This window comes from Papaver somniferum, chromosome 6 (genome assembly GCF_003573695.1).
Source record: "Papaver somniferum cultivar HN1 chromosome 6, ASM357369v1, whole genome shotgun sequence".
Lineage (NCBI taxonomy): Eukaryota > Viridiplantae > Streptophyta > Magnoliopsida > Ranunculales > Papaveraceae > Papaver > Papaver somniferum.
In genome coordinates, this window is record NC_039363.1 from 60021023 (window position 1) to 60043505 (window position 22483).

At 34.5% G+C, this 22483-nt stretch overlaps 1 pseudogene; it reads right to left on the minus strand.

Moving 5' to 3' along the window:
• Positions 1-735: 735 nt before the first annotated feature.
• Positions 736-22483, minus strand: part of LOC113290838 — a 59993-nt pseudogene continuing 38245 nt past the window's right edge.

Consider the following 22483-nt stretch of genomic DNA (forward strand, 5'->3'; position numbering starts at 1 on the left):
GACGAAAAGGTAGATCCTTATGTGTAGCACTTCTCATAGGACAAGTCAAGACGACTCAAACTGAAATCACGAGAAAGAATGTTTTACCAAAGGAACGTCACTGAACAAGAATAAGGCATTCTCTACCTAAGAGTAGAGAGAATCATACAACTATAAGTTTTGCATTTCAATGTATATGTGGCTGCAATCTACACTCAGTAAACCAGCCAACAAGCTAAATTGGGATTCGCCGAGTCATGAATCATCCGAAGAAGTGCGCGAAGTGTGCAAGAGATGATTTCCAGCTAGTAACATTTGAAGATAGTGCTATATCATCGACTACTAATCCCACCTTTAGTTTCTTTGTATGTTTTTCAGCTCCTAACTTATAGTACCCGACATGGGAACAAAATATTTGACACAAAAATATACGACGTATAGATATTTGACTTGCGGGGTTGCCCTCTTCTCATAACAATTTTAGATATTTCCAAAATATTATTCTATTATCATACAAAATTTTTACTGTATCTTTTGGTGATGTTCATGAAAAAAAATAAGGACAAACTATGGTCGAATTAATTTTCTGTTTAGTTGAAATTGATCATCGCTGATTCATATGAAGGTCAAGGGACACAAACACCTTGACCAATAATTATATTACGACAACACGCATACATCAAGGTAAAATAAACCAACTAATAAACATAAAAAGCACAAACATCATATGGTTAATAAATCAAGATCGATAATCGATTAATCAAACTCAATTTTGATACCTTCAATTATAACAACCTCTTTTCCTCTTCCTGAATCTTTGGGTATTATAGTAACAAGAACATCATCATCATCTTCGACATCTAAATCTTCAAGAATATTAGTTATTCCTAACTTCAAACAAGTCTTGATTTTCTTGTCTTTCTTTCCATGTTTATGTGGTACATTGGTAAAACTACCTGCAAATTCACTTGATTCAGGACCAACTTCACCTTCATCGTAGATAAAAACGTCGAATTTTACAAGATCACCTTTTTCAAGCTCAATGCCGTTTATAATTAATATCTCTTCTTTATCTTATTTTTCTTTCTTGCTTCGTGATTTGGTCTTAGCCTTTTACTGTCTTATAAAGTATTATTGGGAATTCAGTTTTGCCCACTGATTTTTGTTTTGCTACTTTCTTCTCCACCTTCCTTGCTTTAGGAGTTTTAGGTTTTGTTTGTATCCATGAAATTTCCACATCTTGATACTGATACCTTAGATTCTCTTGTTCTAAACAATCTTTGATTTACAAATTATCAGCAATATTTTAATAAATTATTTTCGTCTTTTACAAAAGTAGATTCTAATATATATGATTTAGGATTATGCTTTGGTACAATCAGGCATTGTGGCTGGTAATTCTAACTTTTAAGGGTCCTAACACCTTTCAACAAAAATAAACATGATGGTTTTGGTTCTTTTACATACGTGCATGTGATCATTAAACATGGAACTACATTTTTCTTTTATGTATTATCAAACAAACAATCCATGTATGGAATTAGATTAGAAAGAAAAATCGCATTTTTTTAGCTCCTATGGTTTGGTTTAACATTTCAAATGCAACATTTTAATACATACCACTAACATGAACTAAATAATGCACTAATAATTTGTTCCAGATCTAGTACTGAAATATGTGGAACAAAGTATAATATATTTCTAATTCAGTTCTACAAGTAAAAATTCAAGAAGATGCCGGGAATCTGATGAATATAGAAGATTTCAACGTACCGTGACTCTGACGAGCTGTTTTTTCTCATCGTAAAAAATAAAAACAGCGTTTAAAAAATTAGGATCGGTGAAATCCTTTCGGTTTCCTCCCAAACTTTTCCATATGGTCCACATCCGATCATAATTTGAATGATGGGAGAAAAAGATTGGATCCCTAGCTGCAGAATAGAAACTACCCATGTTTTCAGTAGAAGGTTGGGTTCTGTTGGGATATATGTTTTAAAATATTTCTTTTGTACATTTATTTTAACAATTAGAGCTTGGCCTAGTGGTTAAATATTTTGGGCCTTGAGGGTGAGGTCTCAGGATTGAATTCTTCCCCCATTGTATATATATATATATATATATATAAGTAATACTTTTGTTAAAGGGAGAGCAGAATGTGATCTGAGGAGAGCAAAAATCTTTCATTCTGACGTTTATATTTTCCCAAATCAAACTCGGTTTATTTTGAAAATTTGCCCAAACGAAAAATTGTCAAAATGGCCCATGTGTGAAAAATACAATGTGTTATTATATAAACTTTTGTTTTTGTTAATGAATATGTTTGTACATATACTTTTTCTAGTGCAATATGATTTATTTTATTTTCTAATGCAATACTTATTAGGGTGAAGTGGATCTACAAGGTGAAGTACAATGCGGATGGATCGGTTCAAAGGCACAAAGAAAGGACGTTGGTAGCAAATGTATACTCACAACAACCCCGCATCGCCTATAATAGTACTTTTACACCGGTTGCTCGCCTTGACACCATTAGACGTGATTGTTATGGCTTCCCAAAGATGTTGGTTATTATATCATCTTGATGTTAACCGGCATTTTTGAATGGAGAACTCCAAGAAGAGGTCTATGTCCAACAACCACAATGTTTTGTGATTGAAGGAGAATAACTTAAGGTATACAAGTTGAAGAAAGTATTGTATGGCCTAAAGAAAGCACCAAGAGCTTGGTATAGTGAGATAAATAGATTATTCAAAAGGAAAAATTTCAATAAAAGCATGATTGAGCCTACATTGTATGTGAAGACACATGGTACATCCATTATTATCGTTTCTTTTTACATGTTGATGACCTAATTTTTACGGGTAATGATGTTCATATGATTGGATAATTCAAGAGAGAAATGATAATGAAATATGAGATGAGTGACATGGGATTGCTCAAGTACTTTAATGGTATAGATGGAGTTTTATTTTCTCAAAGTTGTAACCGCACATCAACACCACTTATAGTGAATGAGATACTCAAGAAAGATGGTTGGGGAAGAAAGGTTGATGAGACTTACTATAATTTTTGTTCCACATAAGACCGAGTATTATGTTTGCTTCAAGTATGCTTTCTAGATTTATGAGTTCACCTAGTCATTTACATCTTGGCGCGATAACGAGGTTGTTAAGGTATATTCAAGGAACAATGAATTTTGGAATCATGTATTCTAAAAATTTCGATGTCAAATTAGTTGGATGTTGTGATAACGACTTGGGAGGTTGTATTGATGACATGAAGAGAAAATCACGATATGTTTTCTCTCTTGGTTCAGGGATATTCTCATGGGTATTGAAGAAGAAACAAAATGTAGCTCAATCCATAGGGGAAGCGGAGTATATTTCAACATCAATAGCTACTTCTCATGTTGTATGGCTAAGAAGAGTTTTAGAAGACATTCAAGAAAAACAAGAAGAAAGAACTGAACTTTTTTGCGATAACAAATCAAAAACTGGTGCGTCCAAAAATTCAGTCTAGGCACATAAGGCTCAAGTATCACTTCATTCGAGAATCGGTCGGATATGGTGAGATTCAACTCGAGTATCGCAAAATGGAAGATCAAGTGGCAGACATATTCACAAGGCTCTTCCAAAGGTAAAAGTTCAACATTTTCATGAGCTGTTAGGAGTACTGGAACATCACATTAAGGAGGATATTGTCAGTTGATGTAATGTTAAATAGTATCGAAGAATATCCACATGTCTTCTTATCTTAAAATTCATATATTGACCAAGTAAAGAGAGAAGAGTATTGAGAAAAAGAGTTAATATAATAGAAGAGAAAGAGAGAAACTAGCACCCCTTATCCATTTCGGACAAAATCAATCAACAATCAAATCTATTTAATCAAAATACAATAATAGTCACATATCTACTTTTAACCGAACCATTGGACTTTTTGGCATCATTTATTGTTAGACTGTTACAAATATTTAATATAGATTAAATGTTGTTAGTTTTTTATTATAATAGTAGTTGACTCACTGATTAATGCCAACTCAATATTTTCTTCTAACTCGGTCTAAAAAATCCTTACCAGCACACAAGCTCTTCACATGGGTTTAAAAAGGACATTCCTTCTCCTCTTTGTTGTCTTTCTTCGTCGTAAGTATTTTTCATGAATCTTAGAAACTTTAAATTTTAAAGAAAGAAAAAGAGATCTCCTTTCATGGACGAATTTTTGAAGGTAAAAACAGTTTGTCAATATTTAAATCATTGATTTCCCGTTCGCCATATAGTGTAGGAGATAAGATGAGATAAAGAACTGTATATGTACGTAGGTACGTTCTAACATTGTTTAGAAAAAATTTCGTTTTATCTTCTTTGATTTTGAAATCGTTAGCATCATTGTTGCGAATGAGTCAAAAGTTCCCTAAGAAGTTAAAAGTCAGTAGACTTCCAATTGCTTAGTCAAATTTACCCACGTATTGATATGATTGGAATAGAGGAAAATGAAAGCACTAAACGCCTGACCGAAAATAACCCAGCTTGCAAATAAGATGTAAGCAATCATACTACTGCTTGTAAAACACTTCAATGGAGATTTTTATTTATTGTTCAAAAAATGTAAAGTGATACTTTTAGGGTTCATGAATCATGATTTCCCGAATAATTTATATGTAAGAGAATAGAGTAATTCAATTTTTTAAACGTGTGAAAAATATGTATGGTTTGTAAGTATATTTTGGACTGAGTTAAAAAAATATACCGAGTTTGTCCTAGTTAGTGGGTCGACTACGATTTTCGCCCTCCTGGGATCACATTTTTCTCTCCCTATAACAAAAATCACAAATAATATATATAACATTAGTTCGGGAGAGAGACCTTGGAAGGTCTCTTGAATTTGGTAATTATTTTTTTGCTGATTTTGAAAATATTTTCAACCCATTTTTACTTCCCTTGATTATGTTATTAATTATGCTAATTATGATATGATTAATTTTTCTGTTTTTTTACTGTTATGGAATTTATAATGTTTGCAATTAGTTAATTCAATATATTTTTCATTAATTCATATTCAATGCTTGGGATATAAAAATCAGTTTTGGAAGCAGAAACAAAACAAGTTTTTAACATCATTGTTTTTCTGAGAATCAAGAGACCAATTTTCTGAGCAAGATTGGAAAGAGTTAAAGTGATCAATTTCTCATTGCGTGAGAGATTCAAGAGAGTTTTATCTCGAATGTTTTATCCCGGGGCATTGTGACGAAGAAGGAACTGCTTGCACAAAACCCAAGGCAGAGCTACGAAACGTCTTAAAAAGAGCGACCTGGTCATGAATCATCCACTATCTTGTTTTTTGTGTTGAACTTTAGTTTTGCAGGTGTGAAATCGGCAATTGTTTCTATCTCCAAACCAAATATGATCTGGACCATGTGGAAAATTCTCAAGTGTTCCTGCACCAGGATTCACTGCTCTACCGGATGGTATGGGGATCCAAGGAAAAAAGTTGTTGTCTTTCCACCTGACACCACTTGACGATACATAATAGTAAGATTATTGGTATACTGTTGTCTAACAGGGAGATTAGAATCAAAAAGATAGTAATTAAGATCGAGTGTATAGGGTGGTTCATGTTTAGCGTCACGAAGTTTATCATAAAGAAAAGAACTTGGCTTTGCATACATAAAAGGAATTTTCATACCAGCAGGAGACTCCCAATTCCAAAAAGGCAAAGATTAAACTGCCAAGATTTTCTCATGGAAGTAAACATAATATCTATGGAATGGAAATAACAACCATGAGCTATGAACTTGAATTTTCAACGTAAGAAAACCAGCTAAATCTTGATCATAAGCACCCTCAGAGTAAGAACAATGGACATTAGCTTGTTGTTTAAAACTACGTGGATCATCATCAGGTAGAGCACTCATGAGTTCATAAGCTTCGTTATATTTCACAATATAAGCCTCGTCAACTAAATGAGAAGCTGGACGAATCCTAAGAGGAAGAAGATGGTACTTGAAAGTCGACGATCTTTGTCTTTGGTGGTGGATAACAATTTATTAGTGTCTTTCCCAAGAGTAAGCTTTGATGGACCACATTTTGGTAAGTAGGGTGGAGCTATTGGAGCCGCCATGGCCATACGACCAGCACCAAACCCAACTGTTGCTGCACCATATTAACCTCCCGTTGGAAATATATGTTTTAAAATAAAATAACTTATATTTATTATTTTATAAAAAGAGGCCATAAGAGGCATTTATTATTTTTGTTATAATTAATGTAAAAGTCTTAATGATCTTCATAAAAGCAATTTATTCTTTTGTTATAAATTCGTTGACCGTTTTATGTTACAAGAACAAATTATTTTTATTAAACCGTATAAATATTTTCATTAAACTCTATTGAAACTCTTGAGTACAAAAACATATTTTTGGGTGGAAAACAAGAAGAGAGTTTTTCTTAATGTTTTGAATTTATAAAGAAAAACATAGAAATTTGAGAGAAAGAAAACTAGTGTGTGATCATCATTTGTTTTCTAAAAGTTTGACTCTGATCAAGAATAGAAGTGTTCGAGTATCACATACTCTCAAAGTGCAAGAGCGTTTGTGAAAGAGATTTTACTTGGTTGTTTTATCTTGGGGACGACGCGTCATGGAAGAACTGCTTGCACAATCTTGGGTAGAGCCACGAAAAGTCTTAAAGAGAGCGACCTAGTCGTGACTCAGCCATAACATTTTATTTTGTTTGGTTTTATTATTATTCATTAACGATTAAATATGGTGCTTGGAATTTTAGATTATTTACAACTAAAATTGAATTTTGATGTTTAATCGTATTAGACACGGATTGTGACATATTCCGGAGTTTTCTGTGGATATCTTAAACGAAAATGAATTTGATCTTGAAACTTTTACTGTATATATTAGACATCATGAATATCATCTAGGTTAAATTTCAGAATTTTTGGATACCAAAAAGTATCTCTAAGGTATTTTACAAAACCGCATAACGTTGTTGAAAATTTCTGACTGAAAGAAATTTAGCCCAAATTGAATTCGTTTGTCCCAATCTTTGTGTAGCTATTTTGAGTTTATGAAATGAAACTTGTAGATTACGAAATTATCTTCAAAACCCATTTTAAAATTTTTTATTTGGATTTTGGTCTGAGAGTTGTTGTGATTTTAAAATCAGTATGTATGTATGTCCAAAATATGAGTCGTGATACTTGTATAAGTATAGAGATTAGAGATGCAAGAAATTGTTTTAAAATCATGTTTTGATTCTAGTATTTCATGTTCTTTTTTTAGGAATGAAAAATAAGATTATTGTTATCAATCAAACTGATGCACCACATATGTTTGATAATATGCCTAATAAAAAGTTATAAATATATGATGTTATAACTATAGATCTTTAAATCTTTGTTGATACTTAAGAGCAACTTGGACCTAATTTTGTAATTGATTTTTATATAAATATATAAGTGCATATCTTACTTATTTTTGGTTTCAAATGCTAACATGTAAATGATTGTGATAGGTGAGAATTCCTTACTTGAGAAAGTTTTTATTTTCTAATGAAATAAAAATTGCGAGCAGATACATGAGATTAGTCAATGTGTGGAGCAATGGTTTTGCTTATTTATTTGTTGGTGTGGAAAGAATGGACAATGGTTTATGACCAATTGAGATTTCAAAGAAAATGAGGTATATTTGCTAAACAATTTGTAGTTGGTGTAGTGATCAAATAGTTGCATTCTACATTGAAAATAAATTGATTCTTCAATATTATAATGAGTTGTACGGAAACTACATATTGAGAATTATTGTTTATGACAATAAACTTGAGTCTCATACAAGTTTGGAACTTATGAGATATAACTCGATACCAAACCAAAACCAAAATAAGAAGAAACCTAGTCAAAACAAATATGAATATCAACTCTCACCAAGAAATGAACATAATTTTAATTATGAAGTTATTTGGTATGATTGCATTAAACCAAGTCTTAAGACACGACATTACAAGAATATCAAATATTATTAACAATGCTTTTGAATCTAAGTTAATGTAATTGTGAATACGGTGAGAGGTTGGTATTATTGGTGTTTTACACCATATCTGTTTTGATAGGTTATGGTTCAAAAGTTGAACCGAATCGTTTGAAAGAAAATGGTGTTGAGTTATACTCACATCTCTAAGATTTTTGGTATTGATATGGTCTCAAAAGTTTGCTTCGGGTAGAACTATCTTGTTAAAGATGTTCATACCACCAAAAGGAGAAAGAATCTGGATTCCGCCTATCTTGTTTTTTAACAAGATTGAGATTAATTTTTTTGTTGAACTTGATCATTGCATTACTACAATAGAATGTTTGAACCAAATATTATATTATTTATATGATATGACTGAATCTTTGAATGTTTGAAATATGTGATTTTATTTTACTTTTATAAAAATTTTGAGTTAGTGATGACTATGAGCATGTTTTGTTTTCCTCCAAACTTTCTAATAATTCTTTGAGTAATGTATATCTACTTTTACCCAACTCACCAAAACATGTAGAATCCAAACCTTGACAGTTTGCAAAAGCATCGGATGGAATAAAATGCTTGAGATTTTTATAAGATATTTTTGGTGTTTCACAGAGTCTAACTTGGTGACCAAATTGATCTTTACAGAATGAATTAGGCGACGTTGTCTTCACGAAAAATGTTCGAGTGTTCGTCCTCGATATTATGTCAAAAGAATATTGAAATTTGATCATTACTTTATTAGTCATGAGCAAGAATGCATAGCGCATCAAATATGAACTTAGAAAAATTATTTGTGCTTAAAAAATTATTTCTAATTTTTGTATGAGTGGAAAAATTTTCTGGTTTTTGAATTGGTATTAAATACCGAAATCCGACGTCTAACGAAGTTTATTGAAATTTTTGAATGAACGTGGGAAGAAATGCAATTTGCATAAGAAACTTCTTAGTTTTAGATATTTTGGTGTTGATTTGAAATTTACTCCCCAGTTACGAACAAAGTAGATTTGTATCCCAATATTTTTCTCTCTTCTCGCCAGTTGCGAACAAAGAAGTTAAAAATAATGATCTTAATGTTAGAGGCACTAAGATACAAGATTTTCGTGACAAAAATAGTAATCGACAAAAGCTATTCTCTACGCCAGTTACGAACAAGCAATTAACGCGATATGACTCAACATAATTATAACTTTTCTTGTCATGTACGGACGTATAGATTAAAGTTCAGCACTTATTCCCTAGCGGTTATCTAATCAAGGAAGAAATAAGATTCCTATATAACATCTTATGGAATCTTGTAGCAGTATATTCACAAAAGTGTTATCATGGAGAGAACAATACTGCAATTCTAAAAATAGTTTACTCCTCTTTTGCAAGAGTTAAGAACTTAACCTATGAGAAAATATGAGATATATGTTTTAATCACCAAAATATGATAGCAAATAACAAATCTCGCAAAATAAGGAATACATATATGTATAATCCATGAAGATTAGGTATTGCAAATCATTTTAACTAAATAAAATTTAAATATGGAAGATGTGAAAAAGCGGGGGTCTAACAACCACACACAATATTTCATTTAAGCAATCTGTATGGACTAACTCCAATATAATTCCAAGATAATCAAATAGACAGTCAGACTCAATCAAGGAAAATTGTCCAAGAGTTATATATCAATTTCTCAAATCAATCTGCAATCGAACAGATAGTAATATGTGAACCGGAGAAATAACTTGGATGGTACCAAAGACCAATATCCAACAGTCAATCAATTTCAATCAACAACCAAAGGTTGAATTCACCAATTGATTGAACTACACACAACCTGTGATATTTCATTTATATAAAAACATAAAGCGGAAAAGAACTAACACAGACACCAGAAATTTTGTTAACGAGGAAACAACAAATCCAGGAAAACCCCGAGACCTAGTCCAGTTTTGAACACCATACTGTATTAAGCCGCTACAGACTCGAGCCTACTACAAGTTAACTTCGAACTGGAATGCAGTTGAGCCCTAACCAATCTCCACTGATTAAGGTATAGTCGCGTTCCTTACGCCTCTGAATCCCAGCAGGACTCTACGCACTTGATTCCCTTAGCTGATCTCACCCACAACTAAGAGTTTCTACGACCAAATTCGAATACTTGATAAACAAATCTGTCTCATACAGAAAAGTTTATTAAATAGATAAATCTGTCTTCCACAGATTACCTACGAGTTTTTGTTCCGTCTTTTGATAAATCAAGGTGAACATGAACCAATTGTTACACTTAACTTATATTCCTGAAGAACATCCTAGTAATATCAATCACCTCACAATAATCTTAATCGTATGGTAGCGAAACAAGATACTGTGGAATCACAAAGAATGAGACGAAAAGCTTTGTGACTACTTTTTATCTTACCTATCGGAGATTAAATCTTAGAGAAGATAATACTCAATACGATAGAAAAAAGTAAGATCAGAACACGCAACTACAGAGAAAATAGTTGGGTCTGGCTTCAGAATCCCAATGAAGTCTTTAAATCGTTAACCTATAATGGTTTTAGGAAAAACATAGTTTAAAGGAGAATCGACTCTAGTCGCAACTAGTATTACACAAGCGGTTTGGGGATTAGGTTTCCCAGTTACTAGAGTTCTCCCTTATATAGTAGGGTTTGCAATCAATGCTACCTTGGTAACAAAGCATTCAATATTCACTGTTAGATGAAAATCTGATGAGAGTCAAGCTAATAATATCTTTCAAACGTTAGATTGACTTAGGTTGTTACATACAAATGAAATATTCCTTCATTTAGATATGGGTAACCGTACCTAAACGTGTACACTTGGTTGGCTCAACAATAGTTAACCGAAGTTAGCCATATGAACACTTTCATATCAACCTTGTTCATCTTTATCAGAACTAGTTCAAATGACTCAAATAAACTAGTTATAGAGTTGTTCAATTGTTTATATTCTCATAGAAGTATACAAGACATAATTGGAGAAAAATCGGTTTTGATTCACTCGAATCGATACATGAACATTATAGCCACGATTTGCAAAGATTTCATTTCGTATTATATAAATGTATTTGTTAATGAATATGTAAACATACATAACCGATTTTAGAACTTAACCCATTCACGTATGCAAACGGGTACGCTAGTATGCAAACAGGTACGCATACTGTTGTTCATGACCGAACTCAGTTGAATCAGTACGCATACGGGTATGCATACTAAATTCCCGGACTTGGAATACACTTGCACCAGTTAGCATATAAGTACGCATACTGTCCTATATCCAAGCAAATGTTAATTTTTCTAAACTCCCATTTCAATCATTGAAACATTCTTGGAAGACGAGAATATCTGTCTCACACAAACTATTAGCTTCAAAGTAATTTTTAAGTGATCGAATGATCAATATGAAACATTCCGATTCTACATCAAATGTCTGTCTCACACAAATCATGTAAGATGTTACCAGGATATTTCCACATGATAATCTTTTGACTTTCGTCAAGAATAAAATATGAACTTGGTTAAAGTGAAAGCTTACCAATACATATTTCAAGAAATATGTAAGCGAGTTAAACTCAACTCGAAATATCAAATGTGTATAATGTAAAGTCTATATAGATATACGACTTTTATTTCAATAGGAGATAGAAATAAAATTCTGAGTGATAGATGTGTTCAAGTCTTCAGATACCTTTTGTTGATGGAGTTCTAGAGGCTCCCCTTAGTAGTTCTTCGTCTTCAATTGATGAACGTCGTGAAGTCTAAAGCTCAACTACACATTCTATCCTAATCCGAGACATATCTATAAGTAGACTAGAAATCAAGACTTATAGTTTTGACTACTAAACTTTACAAACAAGCTTGAGATAGCAACGCTTGCGAGGTCGACCGAGCAGTGCTCTAACAATCTCCTCCTTTGTCAATTTTAGTGACAAAACTATCAATACATATGAATTACAAAATATATAAACCTTGTAGCTTCTCATCCAAATGCTTGATTTCCTTGGTTCTTCAACATTACTCGAAATCTTCGTCACTTCCAAGTACTCCAGTGATTCTGAACGTGTTCAAATCAACATCATAGTTGTTGAAGATCTTTAGCCATAACAATATATAAAAACAAGATGTTTTCGTATTGTTATACAGTGTCATAGTATTAGTACACATCATTAAAGTTCAATTGTTTCATAACTTTGACAATAATACTACGGCGATATGTATCACCCCCCCCTTAGTCAATACTTCCTCGCACAATGAAAACCACCCCCCTACATAATGATCCGTAAACCATATTTATTTGTAGTGTGAACTACACAATAATTCTCCCCCCTTTTGTCAATATAAATTGGCAAAGGTACGAAAACTAGCGGGATCATAATGAAATTCTCATAGAGATACTTCATGACTAAAAGAGAACATATCAACTTTGTTTCGATGATTTCACATAGTCGAAACTTAGTGTATTCATCAAGGAGTTTATAAAGATACAAGAAAACTCCTACAATATTCCACAACCGCACTCCCCAAAAAGATTTGGCAATTAAGCACAAGTTCAATTAAGAACTCTCCCCCATAAAATGTCATTCCCGAAAGAACAACAAGAGCGAACTTACTTTTACAAGAAAATAAGGATTTCTTTGCACATTAACAAATATGTTGATAGTGGATTTTCAACAAGGGCTAAAGTCGTAAAATCATGATACTGCATGTTTCTGACTCGGCTTCAGGAACGCATGTGACGATTCATGTTTTATATCTGTGAACCGTTTCACGATCTCTGGCTGAGTGAGCATTTCTTTCAGACCCATGATGAATATGTTCCTCAAAAGGCCTCCCACTAGCTGAGCTTTCGATGCTACGGATTTCATCGTGCCCTCTATGTAGAAGAACGATTGGGCAGTCCTCTAGATATAATTGTTTGTTAGAGGGCTTAACACCTTCAGGACGTCGACGATACTCGTTGTTCCCCGACTATATAGAGAGACCCCCCTTTACATAGAAGAACGATTGGGTGGTTCTCTGGACATTATTGTTTTTCGGAGGGCTTAACACCTTTAGGACGTCGACGATACTCGTTGTTCCCTGACTATATAGAGAGATCGTGTATAGATTCAGGTGGCTCTCTGGACATAATTGTTTGCTAGAGGGATAAACGCCTTCAGAACACCAACGCTGCACGTTGTTTCTTGACTATGCACTCTTCAGAACGAGTATGATGCTTCAACTATCTCATATCTCTATTCTACAATAGATTAATTCTACAGTGACATTCAACAACTGAATTCCTAGAAAATAATCTATTTTATCTCATTACTCCGTTCCATGGCTATCCCCAACTGATTCCATGGATTAGTAATAGATAACCATTTTATCTCATTACTCCGTTCCCTCAATTCCCCGACGGGATTCATGGATTAGTAAGAGATACTCAATTCATTGTTATTATTCTGTTTCATGAACCATTATCCGCTGAATTCCATGAATTAATAATAATTACTCAACAATTGGGCGTCTGGACTAACACCATGTAATCCCCAAGAAAATGGTGCAAGTGCACTCAACAATGATGCCCGAACGAGCACCCAAACGCATGAACGAGCATTCGAAAATATGGACAAACGAGGAATCCTACAAAAAATAGGAGAGAGAAAATAATATTAAAAAATAAAAGAGGCGCCAAGGGACCGGGCCCACGGGCCAGCTGGTCATGCCTTCGTGGCCGGTCCCCCACGCCTCTTCCTTTATTTTTCTAATTTTTATTTTCATCATCTCATGAAACTCCCCCGTTTGAGCAAAAACCCAGGTTTTTCCATATTCGAGCAAATTTCGTTGTTTGAGCAAAACTCACGGTTTCTCCATATTTTCACGGTTTCATGAAAAATAATAAAATAGGAAAAGGTGTCACGGGACCGGCCGGCCATGCCCTAGCCGTGGCCGGTCCCACACCTTGCAATCCTTTATTTTTCATAAATATTATTTCCCTCATCTCATGAAACTCCTCCGTTTGAGCAAAAACCCAGGTTTTTCCATATTTTCTCAAATATTGCTCAAACCATGAAAAAGCCAAAAAGTCAAATGGTCACATGACCGACTAGGCTATTCACGAAATATGTTAAAATATTATTATTTTAATATTCTCAAAATATTGATCAAATGAGCAAAGTCCTACTTGCTCATTCGAGCAAAATCAAGAATTCCAGTCAAAGATCAAACTCTTCTGAAAATACAAGTTATTGCTCAAACACACACCAGAAAATACCAAAACTCTCAGGACTGAGACGCGGACATTATGGTGACACGGGCATGCTTCCTTGACCGACCAAGGCCGTCCTTAACGCTTGCAAGGAGCCGGTCCTGAAAAAGCGGGGGTCTAACATCACCACCCAATATTCCACTTAGCAATCTGTATGAAAAAACTCGAATATACTTTTAAGAGAATCAACAAGACTTGATCAATTAAAAGTACATCAACGAGTTTATATCCCTCTCTCTTGATTTGATTTCCTCAAACAGAAACTGCGAGTACTAATCAAATACAAGGAATAACTTGGATGGTACCAAAGACCAATATCCAAGGATCAATCAATGACAATCAACAACCAAAGGTTGGATTACTCTAATTGATGATCTAACGCACAACATGTATTATTTCAATTATAAATATAAAACAATATAATGCGGAAACTGAAATAACACAACCAGAATTTTTTTTAACGAGGAAACCGCAAATGCAGAAAACCCCGGGACCTAGTCCAGATTGAACACACACTGTATTAAGCCGCTACAAACACTAGCCTACTCCAAGCTAACTTCAGACTGGAATGTAGTTGAACCCCAATCAGTCTTCCACTGATCCAAGGTACAGTTGTATTCCCTATGCCTCTGACCCCAGCATGATACTGCGCACTTGATTCCCTTAGCTGATCTCACCCACAACTAAGAGTTGCTACGACCTAAAATCGCAGGCTTTGATAATAAACAAATATGCCTCACACAGAATAGTCTATCAAATGATCAATCTGTCTCCCACAGAAAAATCCTAAAGTTTTTGTTCTGTCTTTTGATAATAATCAAGGTGAACAGGAACCAACTGATAATCCGGTCTTATATTCCCGAAGAACAACCTAGATAAATCAATCACCTCACAACAATCTTAATCGTATGGCAGCGAAACAAGATGTTGCGGAATCACAAACAATGAGACGAAGATGTTTGTGATTACTTTTTATATCTTGCCTATCGGAGATATCAATCTCAAGCCAATCAATCTGATTATACTCGTACGATAGAAGATGCAAGATCAGGTCACACAACTACGATAAAAGTAGTATTGGTCTGGCTTCACAACCCCAATGAAGTCTTTAAGTCGTTAACCTGGTTTTAGAAGAAGAAAACCAAAGGTTAAAGGAGAAACGATTCTAGCACGCGAGCTAATATCACAGTGAGGTGTGGGGATTAGTTTTGCAGAGTTGCTATATGTCCCCTTATGTAGTCTTTCAAATCAGGGTTTCGCCTTGGTCACAAAGCAAACAATATCCACCGTTAGATGAAAACCTGATTTCGATTTAAGATAATATTTCTCAACCGTTAGATCGAAAACTTAGCTTGTTATACACAAATGAAATGCACGTTTCTAGGTTTTTTAACCGTACCCAAACGTGTACATTGTTGGTTCAATAATAGTTAACCAAAAGGTTAGCCATATGAGTATTTCATACCAACCATATTCTTCTTCACCATAACTAGTTCAAATGACTCAAATGAACGAGTTATAGAGTTTTTCAATTTCAAGGAAATCTTATGTACTACACAAGACACAATTGAAGCAAAGATGATTTATTCACTCGAATCGGATCATGAACTTTATATCCACGGTTTGAAAATTTCATTCCTTAGTATTTATAAGTTTAAGTTCAGAAATCATCTTCAGATATATAACCTTCTTAAGTTCGCACACTAGGTTCGCGGACTTAAGAAACCGGGGAGAGTTTACAAACTCCAGCAGAAAATCTCGGCAAAGACTTTCCGCCGGTTCGTGGACTGGTACTCACGCAACTAGTTTGTCAACTCTAGCAGAATTTCTCGGGATGAGAAGTTCGGCAGTTCGCGGACTTGGCAACAAGCCATTATTCCGGTTTCTCTTCATCAACAAAGTTCACAAACTTTGGTTCAAGGGGTAGGACTTATGCACATATTTGTTTCCACAACAATACTTATGTCCATCATTGGTTATGTAATCTAAACTCTCATTCCAACCACTGAAACATTCTTTGAGGACGTTATGTAGTTGTTACACCATTTCTTGTCAAAGCAATTTTCAAAGTGATTGAAACATATCATGACTTTCGTCACTAGGTAAAGATAAACATGGTCAAAGCGAAACGCTTACCAATACATATTTCGATACATAGATAGGCGAGGTATAATCGGCTCGAAATACCAAATGTGTATAATCTAAGTCTATATATAGCATACGACTTTTTGTCTCAAGAAGTAGGAGATGGAGTAGATAGACTTTTGAGTGAAAGATAAGTTCAAGTCTTCACATACCTTTTTATCGAGAAGTTCCACCGGTTCCTTGAGTAGTTCTTCTTCTTGTATGATGAATCGCCATGAAGTCCTTGAGCTCAACTACACTTTCTATCCTAGTCTGAGACTTAGCTATAGTAGACTAGAAATCAATACTTATAGTTTTGATCACTAATATTGACAAACATGCTTGAGATAGCAACGCATGCGAGTTTGACCGAGAAATGCTCTAACAATCTCCCCCTTTGTCAATTTTAGTGACAAAATTATCAATACATATGGAATAGAAAAAATATAAAGAAACTTTAGTAGCTCCTATTCAACATGTCTAATCTTCAACATTCCTCGAAATCTTCGTCACTTCCAAGTACTCCAATGATCCCAAAGGTTGTAAGTTTAGCATCACCGTTGTTGAAGATCTGTAGCTATAACAATGAGAAAGCATCGGTCTCGATCATTGTTATACAGTGTCATAGTATTATTATACAGTGTCAAAGTCCAACTGTATCACAACTTCAACAATAATACTATGGTGATATGTATGACTCCCCCTTAGTCAATACTCCATCTCACATGGAAACCACTCCCCCTTACACAATGATCCGTAAATCATATGTATTTGTAGTGTGAACTACATATTAATTCTCCTCCTTTTTGTCAATAAAATTGGCAAAGGTACAAGAACGGGATTATAATGAAATTTCCGTAAAATACATTTCATGACTAAAAGAAAATACAAACCATCTAATTTAGATGTAATTATATAGCCGAAGCTAATAACATTCATCCCCTTTAAAATTCCACAGCCGTACACCCCTCAAGATATGACCATTAAGCGCAAGTTCAAAATAACTCTCCCCCATTTGATGTCATTCTCAAAGGAACAACAAGAGCGACCTTAATTTCAAAAGAAAAGAAGGATTTTTATTGGACACCAAAAACCATGAGAATGATTTTCTATATCTAAAAACTCAATCAAATTAATTACAAGTAAACCCATGATTAATCTAATCGGAATACGCAATCAAATTAAACACAAAAGTGATCAACTTAATTGATTATGCTCGACATAAGAGAACTTACGGAGCATACGAATAACATAACCATTAGAAAATGAATAGGATAGTCGTTCATATACTCAACATAAGAGGAATCTTATGGAGTATGAAAATAGTCAACTAGATTAATTACACGAGAACCCATAATTAATCTAATTGGAATACACAACCAAATTAATTATAAAAGTAATCAACTTAATTGTCATTTGTTTTGCTCGACATAAAAAGACTTATGGAGCAATAACTAAATAACCAAACAAGATGATTAATTTATTTCAAAAACGCTCAACATAAAGTACCTTACGGAACAACCAACATAGCTAATCAAAAATTAATCAACTTGATTGTATCGTGCTCAACATAAGACACATTACAGAGCCTCACAATATTACATAAAATATGGATCAGTGAAGATCAATACTGTGGAATACACAAGGATTCATTCTATCTTCCATCACTATTTGTATAACGATTTTTAATAGACATAATCCTTGAACACAAAAGATTTTAACCTATCTTCCATCAAAGAATTGACAATATAGGCTTAACTTTTGTATATGTCAAAAGTCCATTCATTCTTTTACCAGTACGTGAATACGGAACACGAACGACTTTACTTTTGAAAAAATATGGGACAACATAGTTCACGGACGTAAACACCAATATCCCATGACAAATTGCAATATAACAAATCATAAAGATTAAATACTGCAAACCATCCTCCTCCAAATATTTTTAGAATTTAATACCAATAAACCTAAAAAAAAAAGATGAAAACAATAGCTATGTGTAGTCACAATCATTGCTATTCGAGCACTAGTTATTCTTCCAACTAAACCAAAAAGAAGACACACTAGGTAACAATAAAACTCATTTTTCCTTGATAATTTCATACCTCTGAAATGGTCCATCGAAATAGGAGTCACTGATATCCTTGATTTTGTTGACCGTAGAGACACCATGTTCATGAGTCAGAATGTTAGTTTTTCGATCAACAATGCGAACAAGGTGTCGAGCCTTAGCGCAGTCAAGAATAACTTTTTTCTGATTCCTGATCAAGATATTATGAGTACCAAGGATTTTTTTCCCGTCCATCAATAAGCTGGTTGATCTGCAGTTGAAGGTTAGCAAGTTCGTCTTTACTTCATTCTGAACGAGAATTAAATCCTTGACAGATTCTCCAACCGAAGAGTTGTACTCTTTCCTTTCAAGCATCTTCTTCAGAATAAACTCTTGAGCAGGATCACTCCCTTTGAGATCATCCTCTACAGTAGGGTTAACTTCTTCTTTGGGAATAGTTTCCATTGAGTTCCTTTCTTGAAGATTAATGAACACATATATGAAATATATATATGTTCAAGTGTACACCTTAGATGGAAACCTTAGGGTTCCTTGAGGAGATTTGGACGTTTGTGGACTAAGCCATACGCCAAAGAATAGATCCAACCAGGAAAACTGCATACTGTGTCGCTTTCAAAAAAATTCCAGCCCTAAAAAGAAATGTCACAATGAAGAAGGAAGGAAATACTAAAAACTCACATCAAGAGATATCAAACATACAAACTAATGGAATTCAGTTAATTACTTGAGCATCTCTCAAACATCATCCTTGCATCTCTCAAGTTAGATACAAGAATGGAACTTTCTGCTACTAAGTAACAGAGGGAGACATGGTCTCACCATAGGTTTTGAGAGAGTAGTTGTGATTTCCACCAGGATATATGATCTCAGCATTTCTTGTCTTCCCATGATAGTTTCCATTTTTAGGGAAATTTCTCATAGCTCTTCCTGAAATCTCAAGAGAAGGATCTTTCTGATTACTGAGTCTAGGAACTCTAGAGATTGGTTCAAGAGGATTTTTAGAGATGGGTTTCCAAACTCTAGACTTAGATTCACCAGAGTTGTTCTTATAAGCACAGGTCATGCTTTCATCAAGCAGGATAAGACTTTATACCACTAGAATGCACAGAAGTCCTGTAATGATTCCTAGGAAGGAGATCATTTTTATAAGATGTATGGTGTTTTGTGAGCATGAGATTCACTGCAGTAGTCGACTGACTATTTACTCGTTGACAGTGGAAAGAAGCAAATTACGAAGTTTAGAAATTTGTTTCTTCTTGGAAAAACAACGGATAGCATAGTGATTCCCTTTTCCACAGAAAGTACAGGTTCGTGGAGAAGACGCAACAGATGACATCTGTTTTAACTTTACAGCCCTGTGAGAAGATCGTAAGTTATATAAACTTTTCTCGACAAAATCTTCTTTTGGAGGATATTTCTTCATGTACTGTATGTCAAGAGGAACAGTTAGAACAGAAGAATTTTTCCTTAAGACAGAGTTTTCCTTTTCCAAGGTTATACACTGTTCATGGGCTAGTGAAAGTGATGCATCTAGCTTCTCTTTTTCAACACGAAGTCCGTCAAGATCAGATGAATGCATCTTGATAAAACGTTTTTCTCTAATTGAGCATTCTTTGATAACCTTTTCAAGATCACAAATCTTTTCACGCTGTAGGTTATTCTCTTGAAGAAGTTTCTCAATATCCTTAAAGAAGGACTCAATAATGTTATAGAGTACACGTTCTCGATCAATAGACTTTTCAAATTCATCGATGAGTTGATCATGATTCTGAAGATCAACAAACTCAGTAATATTTTTGGCGATTCCGGTGAGCTCCATTTCTGCTTTCGCCATTGTGTCCAATGTCTCATTGGAGGAAGAGTAATCAACACAAGACGAGACAATCTTCCTACCTCGGGATTCGGAAGAATCAACTAAGGAATAATCCTTTGAGGTATTCTCGATACAACTGACATAGTTGAAAGCTTTAGGAGGAATCCTGGTATGCGTAAGAGATTCTGTCCTCAGACTCAGATTGCTACAAACACAGACTTGTAAGGTCTTGAACGTGTTTTCCTGCTTTGATACCAATTGAAAAAGCGGGGGTCTAACAACACCACCCAATATTTCACTTAGCAATCTGTATGGACAAAATCGAATATACTTTTAAGAGAATCAACAAGACTCGATCAATTAAAAGTACATCAACGAGTTTATATCCCTCTCTCTTGATTTGATTTCCTCAAACAGAAACTGCGAGTACTAAACAAATACAAGGAATAACTTGGATGGTACCAAAGACCAATATCCAAGGATCAATCAATGACAATCAACAACCAAAGGTTGGATTACTCTAATTGATGATCTAACGCACAACCTGTATTATTTCAATTATAAAGATAAAACAATATAATGCGGAAACTGAAATAACACAGACACCCGAAATTTTGTTAACGAGGAAACCGCAAATGCATAAAAACCTCGGGACCTAGTACAGATTGAACACACATTGTATTAAGCCGCTACAGACACTAGTCTACTCCAAGTTAACTTCGGACTGGACTGTAGTTGAACTCCAATCAGTCTCTCACTGATCCAAGGTACAGTTGTATTCCCTACGCCTCTGCTCCCAGCAGGATACTGCGCACTTGATTCCCTTAGCTGATCTCACCCACAACTAAGAGTTGATACGACCCAAAATAACAGGCTTTGACAATAAACAAATTTATCTCACATAGAAAAGTTTATCAAAGGATCAATCTGTCTCCCAAAGTTTTTGTTCCGTCTTTTGATAATAATCAAGGTGAACATGAACCAATTGATAATCCGGTCTTATATTCATGAAAAACAGCCTAGATAAATCAATCACCTCACAACAATCTTAATCGTATGGTAGCGAAACAAGATGTTGCGAAATCACAAACAATGAGAGGAAGATGTTTGTGATTACTTTTTACATCTCGCTTATCGGAGATATCAATCTCAAGCCAATCCATCTGATTGTACTCGTATGATAGAAGATGCAAGATCAGATCACACAACTACGATAAAAGTAGTATCGGTCTGGATTCACAATCCCAATGAAGTCTTTATGTCGTTAACCTGGTTTTAGAAGAAGAAAACCAAAGTTTAAAGGAGAAACGAATCTAGCATGCAAACTAATATCACACGTGAGGTGCGGGAATTAGTTTTGCAGAGTTGCTAGATGTCCCCTTATATAGTCTTTCAAATCAGGGTTTCGCCTTGGTCACAAAGCAAACAATATCCACCGTTAGATGAAAACCTGATTTAGATTCAAGCTAATATTTCTCAACCGTTAGATCGAAAACTTAGCTTGTTATACACAAATGAAATGCACGTTTCTAGGTTTGTTAACCGTACCCAAACGTGTACATTGTTGGTTCAATAATAGTTAACCAAAAGGTTAGCCATATGAGCATTTCATACCAACCATATTCTTCTTCACCATAACTAGTTCAAATGACTCAAATGAACGAGTTAGAGAGTTGTTCAATTGCAAGGAAATCTTATGTACTACACAAGACACAATTGAAGCAAAGATGATTTATTCACTCGAATCGGATCATGAACTTTATAGCCACGGTCTGCAAATTTCATTCCTTAGTCTTTATAAGTTTAAGTTCAGAAATCATCTTCAGATATATAAGCTTCTTAAGTTCGCACACTAGGTTCGCGGACTTAAGCAACCGGGCAAAGTTTACAAACTCCAGCAGAAAATCTCGGCAAAGACTTTTCGCCGGTTAGCGGACTGGTACTCATGCACCTAGTTTGTCAACTCCAGCAGAATTTCTCGGGTTGAGAAGTTCGGCAGTTCGCGGAATGAGTTCGAGGACTTGTCAACAAGCCATTCTTCCGGTTTCTCTTGATCAACAAAGTTCGAAAAATTTGGTTCAAGGGATAGGACTTATGCACATATGTGTTTCCAGAACAATACTTATGTCCATCATTGGTTATGTAATCTAAACTCTCATTCCAACCATTGAAACATTCTTAGAGGACGTTATACAGTTGTTACACC